We start from the raw sequence: 7,792 nt of genomic DNA on the forward strand, positions 1-7,792 counted from the left end.
TTATGAAGATGTGCCCCTGTTTTCTCAATTGTTAATATCTGTGCTGTTGGTGTGCTCTGGATTCTTGAATGAAAGACACACACATGCAGCCTTCTATTTTAATATGCCTTAAACTGTGCAATGGCTGGACCACTCCCTAACTGCCATGTTGCTAATGCCTTCCCTCCAATACTCCTAAATTATTATTTACTAAAATCTATATTCCATCTTTACTACCCTAGACCCAATCAAGGGGCCCCTTGGGGCTGCTCTTCCCCAGCGATTAATGGTTGTGTGCTCTCATGTCTCCAGCACTCAAGCCTGATCTTCTGCTTCCCCAGCATGGTGGTACTCAACCCCTCTTTCCATGGTTTCCTTGCCTGGGAAATATAGAGTCCTGTCTCTTTCTCCCTGCCCAATCATTGACTGCTAACAACTTTATTTACCAATTAGAACCAGCTGAAAGCAGGGACACTCAGTGTCTCACATGCAGGATTCTTGTGCAATTTGGGAACCCATAATGCAAGCATTAAACCAAATCCTCAACAGCCAGGTGCTGGCAGGATAAATGGTATCATTTCTATAGCCCACAATACTTGCTACTATATTGTAGACAAATTTAAATCTAGTAGAGTGGAGCCATGGGTAGGGAGTGTGAAGTTATTCTTAAGGATAATTTTAAGTGCTAAAATTATCTTTGGTAAATATGTAGATCAGCCATGAAATTCTACGTACTGTGTCCCTGACCTCAAAGTTATAAGAACTGCCTGACTACTTGATTGCTATCTTTTTGCTTCTGTAAACAACACTTGCTTGCTTCCTTCAGATGACCACAACTGCCTTTTAAGATAGTGATTTCTTAAGATTGAGAAAAGCGGAGAAGAGATTAAAGGAAAGGATTGACTACTGTCTACTCAACAGAGATGGAATAAGTTCTAATAGTCATAGGACAGTGCTGTATTCTATTACAAAACTGGTATTTGGCTGCCTACCCTATATAAAGCCAATTCTGTTAAAAGACAAAGTGTGTTGAGGCAAGGAAAGTTATTTTATTCAGAAAGACTAAGCCAGTAATAGCCCAGTGCATAAAACTGCTGTTGCCAGCATGAGCCTGATGATCTGACACAATTTCAGGAACACACAAAATAAGAGGAGAGAACCAGCTTTTTGGAGTTATACTCTGACAGTCATACTCAGTTTCTCTTTCTTTTTAAAATTTTATTATTTTATGTGTACGAATGTTTACTTGCATTCATTTCTGTACCCTGGTACCCACAGATGCCAGAAGAGATATCCCTGCAAGTCAAATTACAAATAGTTGTGAAACACCATGTAGCTTCTGGGAATTGAAGGGGCCTATTCATTCCATTTTGTCTCCACTCAGAAATTAGGCCATTGGTCATCTGCTCTAGGAGCAGACCATGCAACTAGGCCACAAGCCACTTGCTCCAGCAGCAGACCCCAAAGTCTAGGAACAAAACAATAAAATCTTGATCTGAGAAATAGCCTGAAGATAGCCACATGAATGAGAGATATCTTATCTCAGGATAGGCCATCTGTGCTCGGCAGCCCATCCTGCGATTAATCACCTATGGTGCAGGGATGCAGTCCATCTGGGGCATCCCAGAAGCCACCAATGAGGTTTTAGATTACATAACCCTAACATAGTAGCCAACCAAAATTGTATTAATGTCAGGACTTTGGCCTCTACCAATCACATTAGAGATTATCTAATCCTTCTGGAAATTTCCCCCAATTTCCTATAAGAGAGGCCTGAGCATCTTTGTCTGAGTCTCCATCTTGATGTGGTGATGACCCCCCTGCATGTGGTTCTTTCTGCAGAAGAAAGGCTCTTTGTTCTTCCATATCAGTTGAGTCTTCCTTCAGTTATTCCCAAACCCTATCAGGAATCAAACCCAGGTCTCTGGAAGAGTAGCCAGTGCTCTTTATCATTGAGCTACCTCTTTAGCCCCAGACCTCCACACTCCATACCTGCAATCCTCAGCCTCACAAGTATTGGAATTACAGGCATGTCCTACCATGTCTTACTTACAAAGTTCTTAGTGCAGGAAGGCTGATTTGAGGGTGGTTTATATAGATAGTTCATGGCTGTTCCCAGACTGGTATAGGTTTCTTTACAATGAGATGAGGGCACCCACACAGCCATGGTACGAGAACTGGGTGTAGGCCCGGGAAATTTAACAGAGGACACAGACTTGGGTCATTCATACTATGAGAATGCAAAAGCTTTACTGAGGTTCACAGAATATATACACCAAGTCCACAGGGTGGAAAAACACTGGAAGCACAGTGGAATAACAAGTTTATGTTCTCATGATAAAAACAGGAACTGACTCAATGGTGTTACCGCCCATTGGCCAAACATCAAAGGTCAAAATGTTCTTTTCTTAAAAACAAAAGTTTCCACGTGCATCAGCAAGGCTCAGCAGGGGGCAAATACTGAGGGAGCCTAGGAGGGTCCGACAACAAGAGTCATAAGGTCATATAATTGATGTATAATGCATCTTTGTCACCTAGTCTTAAGACATTGCTGTTATGTCAATCTCAAGAAATGTAATTTCTTGGGATTATTTTTATGACTAGTTACACATTAAAATAAATAAGCTAAGCTACATGAGACTCCTTGCTGATGGCCAGACTACCAGTACAGAATGACCACAAATTCTTCACAAAAAAACTTCCATAAATCTTGGTTTCAACAGTCCCCAACAACCTATTATGTATGTTAGGATGAATTAGAAGAGGAAATCTTGAAGGTTTTAAACAGTGATAAGCAAATAAAAATATTAATTACTCTGATAGATCTGTATAGACTATGAACCTATAGATACCATTCTGTGAAGTGGAAGTTTCTGGTTATTCAAAAATCTCAGTTGTGTCATATGATGTTTGTCTGGAAGCTGTCTTGTGAGGTCATGTGATGTTTTTCTGGAAGCTGTCTTGTGAAAGATCATGTGATATTTTGCTGAAGACACTTGAGAGGGTGGTGATATTTAGAAAGAATCTAAGTAGAACTCCCACAAACAGTGAAAGGAAAAACATCATCATGAACCCTTCCCCAAGACAGCTTCCAGAAATACTTCATGTGACACAACTGAGTTTTTTAAAGAAACCAGAAACTTCCACTTCAATTCTGTGCTTTGTAAGCACGTATAATTTCTTTAAATTTTCAGATAAAGATTGGGGCTGACAGGATTTTTTTTTTTTTCTGCTTTCCATGAAGTGGTCAGGAATAAGGATCTGCAGGTCTCCTTTTACCTAGTGTTATGGCTAAAGTGACCTCTCAGTTGTGGGACAGTGCTGCCATCAGGTGGTGCTAGTCACTCAATGTCTTCTGATGTGAAGGAAGAAAACTCCTTTGTCAGACTACCACTCAGAGGTGTGCACATGACACAGGTCTTTAACCCCAGTGCTTCAAGAGGCAGAAGCAAGTAGGTTTCTATGAGTTCAAGATCAGCCTAATCTACATAGCCAAGACTATATAGTGAGACTCTGCCACAAACAAACAAACCAACAAAGAAAAGAATATGGAGAGGCAAAATAAAACACCAGAATTTCCACTTCCCTTAATTTTTATTAAAAAAAGTCAAGAAATTTTACTGATATTGAATATATCAGTTGTATTCAAAATTCTTCATCCTGAATGAATTCTAGGCCTCTGTTCAGTATCACCTTCTCAGGAAAAAGTTGAAGCCTCATATTGTTATCAAACTTAGGGGTTATAGCCTAAGCCCTAAACCAGGTTCAGTTATCTGTCCTCAATAGGCCAATTAAATGAGTCAAATTAATAGTGGAAATCAGAAAAAGGAGATGTAGTCAATATGGCCATATTGGGAAGATAGACAGAGACTCTGTAAAACAGGGATATCTTAGGGTAACTAGTGATGTGCTAAAAACAAAATGACCAAAGTAACTTGAAGAGGGAAGGGTTTATTTGACTTGTGCTTCTAGATCACTGTTCATCACTGAAGGAAGTCAGGACAGGAACTCAAAAAGGGCAGAAACCTGGAGGTAGGAGTTGATGCAGAGGCCATGGAGGCATGCTGCTTACTGGCTTGCTCCCCATGGCTTGTTCAGCCTGCTTTCTTATAGAACCGACTTCCTCACCTCCAACATCAATCATTAATTAGGAAAATGCTCTACTTACTTGCCAGAAGCTTGGGCTTATGGAGGAATTTCTTTAGTTGAGGCTCCTTCCTTTCCTTTGACTCTGCATTGTGTCAAGTTGACTTAAAACTAGGCAGCATACACCCTGAATCATTGGGATCCTGAAGTGAGATTAAAGTTAAAATAGTGGACCAAGGATATACAAATCAAGGTGTAGCTCTGTCCACCTCAAATATAATAATGCCGACTCATCTCATGCCTACAAATAATTCTCCTCAGGGATAGCACTGCTCTCCATACCTAGAGGACAGTTTTTAGACTTCGGAGATTCTATACCAATGGTTAAGGTGGGGAGAATGGGCATGAGGCAGCTGGCCAGTCACATGTGCGTCAGGAAATAGAGAGAGATGAATACTGATGCTTAACTCTCCCTTTGTCCCTTTTTCATTTAGTTCAAGAATCCACAAGATAGTGCTGCCCCCAGGATTGATTTTCTCTCTTCTTTTAAACCTGTCTGGAAATACCCTCACAGTCAAGCCCTATGATGTTTTCTTTAAGGTGATTTCAAGTATATTTAAGTTGACAATGAAGATTGATCAGTGTGTGTTTGTCTCTGTCAATCTAAATAAAATAAAAATATAGAATATTTTGATAAGACATTTTATAATACTGACCCAAACAGCTTCCCACTGCCTGAGGCATCTACGTTCCAAAAACAGGACATTGGTTTTAATTTTTGTCCATGAACTGTGGGCAAAGCCAGAGCCCTGCCCTGAGCAGATTCCTGAGAACGGCTTGACCTTTTCAAAGAAGAAGAACATCTTGCAGTTTAAAGATGCACCTTATGTCCTCGGGCACTTCCCAGTACTCCCCCCACCCTAAGCTTCAGTTCCTGCTTCAGAGCTTTAAATGCTGTACACTCCTCTCAATAAGCAGAACTTGACAAGGACACTGCTTGGTCTTGCTCCTCTTTCTTGCCTGTTCTCCCACAGGTATGGGTCCCCCTCGACCCCCACAAATAACTGAGTCCCCGCTGGCAGGGGCAAATTTTCCTTAAATAAAAGATCTGCTGAAGTAATTTTCCAAAAACCAAAAAAGCCTAAGGACAATTCAAATTATTCCTTCTCACAACTATTCATGTATCCCATTTCCTTTTCTTCCCATGCCTCCAGTTTTCAAAATCAATAAAAACAACCTCTAAAGGAACAACCTTGGGGCTGGAGTATTGGTTCTGCAGTAAGAGCACTGGGTATTCTTCCTGAGGACCTAAGTTCAGTTCCTAGTACCGTGCTGGGCAGCTCGAAACTGTAACTCTAGCTCTAGAGAGATCTAACATCTTTTTATGGCCTCCTAACCTCAGGTTCTAGGTGTATAAGTGATTCACAGACCTACATGCAGGTAAACACCCATGCACATAAAATAAAATGAAATTGAGAGAGAGAAAGAGAACAATTATTATTGCCACATCTTTGGCTTACTCAATAAAAGTGAAAGTAACCAGGATAATTCCTGTTTATAACAACATTTCAGGTATATAATATAAGTTTGATAACAAGGAATTTGAAAAGCTGGAGCGATGGTTCAGTGATAAGAGAGCACTTACTACTCTTCCAGAGGAAGCACATTCAGTTCCCAGCATCATGCTGGACAACTGCCTGTTATTCCAGTTCCAGGGAATCTAATGCCCCCTTCTGCACACTTGTGGCATTAAAGATTCTTAAGTTTTGTCAGAACTGTTTTGTTCTCAGAAATGTTAAGTTTCAAACCTAGGACAAATAGCTAAGTTGCCTCTTTAACATATTAAAGCAGATATGGCCTCCAGGTTCTCCCAGCATTTCTTGTCCCTCCCTGTCACAGGGTATGGCTGCCATACACCATCCTACACCCTGAACGGTCCAGTCTGGGTCTTTACCCCAGAGATTCTTCCATAATCTAGCCATTTTGGTTACCCATTCTATTTCTATTCTATTTCTAATAGGATTTCTATTGCTGTGAAAAGACACCATGACCACTGAAGGGCCCAACCTAATATTACAAACTCCATTTTCTATCTAGACTCTCTCAGGCTAAACTCAGGAACTGGAAAAACCACACCATGTTCCAGGAACCAAGACACCCCTTAGCAGTAGCCACAACTTTCCTAATAGGTACAGGAAGCGATCCCATTGCTGCTCTGGATCTCCATGCCAGCACATGCCCTGCAAGAGTTATCTTGAAAGCTGGCGGTTTCTCTGAGGAAAACAGCCTACCATACTTGGTGAGTTCCAGGCCAATGAGAGATCCTGCCTTTAAAAAAAAAGTGTATAGCCCGTTGCCTACAGATCAAGATGGGGAACTCTGCTACCTCTCCAGTACTGTGTCTGGCTGCCATGCTTCCCATCATGATGACACTGGGCTAAACCTCCGAACTATAAGCCAGGCCCAACTAAATGTTTTCCTGTTTAAGAGTTGCCATGTCATGGCATAGAAACCCTAACGAAGACACCAAGTGACTTCAGGTCTAGGGAAGTATGGCGGCTATTCCCGGTTGCCAACTTGACTGTATCTCAAATGAACTACAATCCAGAACTGGAAGGCTCACCTGTGATCCTGATCTTGAGGCTGGGAGATACAAGTTTCTGACCTGGATCATGGCGTGGAGATCTTGAGGCATAGTGTCCATGAGTTCCAGGAGACTAAGGCAAGGAGATCTCTGAGTTCAAGGTCATCTGGGACAAAGCAAGTCTCAGATCCAGTCGTGGTGGTCAACACCCTTAATCTGGGCCACACCTTCTGCTGGAGACCTACATAAGAATGTCTGAAGAAGGAAGACTCTCTTCCTCACCTGCTTGCCTTGTGGGACTGAGCAACGGCTAGATCCTTGGATTTCCATTCACAGCTGCTGCTGACCATCGTTGGGGAGTTGGACTACAGACCATCACAGAAGCAGTTGGCATTTCAGAAGACTGACAATTTCACAAGTTTATCTGCTTTTCCTTTACTCTTTGGATCTGAGACGCGCTCCAAAAGTGAGGTCTGCAGGGAGAACAAGGTGATATGGAAAAGTGTATTCATTAGAGGTCAACCCTGAGGGCCCGGCATCCACCAACTCTGTGCTAGGTGTTGTTTATCGGTTACAATAAATGCATCTTACATAGCTCAAGAAATTAGCTGCCACGGTTCTCAGGGTCACAGGGTTTCTATGACTCATCACCTACCGTTAGAAAAGTGGCTGTTTTCAAAAATAAATATCAGTATAATGGCTCCCAATGCGGTACTCATAGATCAGTCCTTTATGCAGTCAACACAAAAGAAGCTTCCTCCTACAGTAGATGCAAACAGAGCCAGGCATTACTCATAGAGAAAGAGAGAGTCCTTGGAGCACTCAGCCCTAAATGGGAGTCAAATCCTTCCCCCTTAGAGCTCAGGGAGTCCCTTGGAAGAGCAGCAGGGATGGAGGACACTGAGAGAACAAGACCCTCTGAATCAGCTGAACAAAGCTCATATGAGACCAAATGGAGTAGCAAAGGACTGGCTCGGGTCTGCACCAGGTCTCCTGTGCGGATATCCAACTCTCAGTTTAGGGTTTTTATGGGACCCCTGAGTTTGTGAATGAGTGGTTCTCTTGTTCCTGCCCTTGGGGCTCTTTTTTCCTTATGTCAAGTTGCCTTGTCCAACCTCACTCGATGGGATGGTTTCTGTTTTC

This window comes from Rattus norvegicus, chromosome 4 (genome assembly GCF_021556685.1).
Source record: "Rattus norvegicus strain SHRSP/BbbUtx chromosome 4, alternate assembly SHRSP_T2T, whole genome shotgun sequence".
NCBI lineage: Eukaryota > Metazoa > Chordata > Mammalia > Rodentia > Muridae > Rattus > Rattus norvegicus.